At 37.1% G+C, this 1,176-nt stretch overlaps 1 pseudogene; it reads left to right on the plus strand.

Moving 5' to 3' along the window:
- Positions 1–389: 389 nt before the first annotated feature.
- On the plus strand, positions 390–584 carry LOC111140493 (annotated as a pseudogene).
- Positions 585–1,176: the final 592 nt, after the last annotated feature.

Genomic DNA, 1,176 nt, shown 5'->3' on the forward strand with positions numbered 1-1,176 from the left:
AAATTGAATGACTATGTTGTACACCTGAAACTAATGGAACATTGTGTTAACTCTACTCAAACAGAAAAAAACAATTAAATAAAATCAGAAATGAAAAAGGAGACATAACTGACACCACAACTATACAAATACCATAAAAGATTACTGTGAACCATTAAATGGCAATAATTGGAAACCAAAAAGAAATATATAAATTCGTAGAAACATATAACCTATAAAGACTGAATCATGAAGAAATAGAAAATATGAACAGACCAATAATGAGTAAAGACACTGAATCATTAATCAAAAACCTCTCAATGACAAGAAGACCAGCACCAGATAATTATATTGGTTGAATTCTACCAAACATTAAAGAAGCATTGGGAACATCTCGTTTCGGCGTTGTCATGTTTCTCCAGTATTACCTCAACGAGCAGGGAGACCGAGTCTATACGCTAAAGAAGCTTGACCCTGTGGGACAACAGACCTGCTCAGTGCATGCTGCTCGGTTCTCCCCGGATGACAAATACTCTCGACACCGAATCACCGTCAAGAAACGCTTCAAGGTGCTCACGACCCAGCAACTGCGCCCTGTCCTCTGAGGGTCCCTTAAACTTCATTGTCTCTTCTGCTACCCCTCAGAGACTTTCCGAAACCAAGCTCTTCAAACTGTGAGCCTTGAAGCCTTCTTACCACCCTTGCTGTTTGGAATCCGGTTTCATCGTTTCCCTTGATCGTGCTTGTGCAGAGCAGTCATGGTAGCCTCCCTCTTAAGGGAACAAGTTTGAATTTTCTTTCCCTATTTTGAATCACTGCTAGGTTATTAAAATGATTTGAAAAAGCTAAAAAAAATTAAAGAAGCATTAACATCAATCCTTATCAAACTCTTCCAAAAAACTGAAGAGGAAGGAACACTCCCAAATTCATTTTACATGGCCAGCATTGTCTTGATACTAAAGCCAGATAAAGACACTACAAGAAAAAACAAAACAAAACAAGCAAACAAACAAACAAAAAAACCCCCCCCAAACCACAGACCAATATCTTCTCTGAACATAGATGAAAAATTCACAATAAATATTAGCAAACAAAATTCAAATCACAATAAAAGTACCATACACTATGATCAGGCAGGATTCATCCTTGTGATACAGGGATGGTTCAATATATACAAATCAATAAAAAACAATAATA

The sequence above is a fragment of the Enhydra lutris genome, unplaced genomic scaffold (genome assembly GCF_002288905.1).
Source record: "Enhydra lutris kenyoni isolate GAN:26980312 unplaced genomic scaffold, ASM228890v2 scaffoldscaffold1903, whole genome shotgun sequence".
Taxonomy (NCBI): Eukaryota; Metazoa; Chordata; class Mammalia; order Carnivora; family Mustelidae; genus Enhydra; species Enhydra lutris.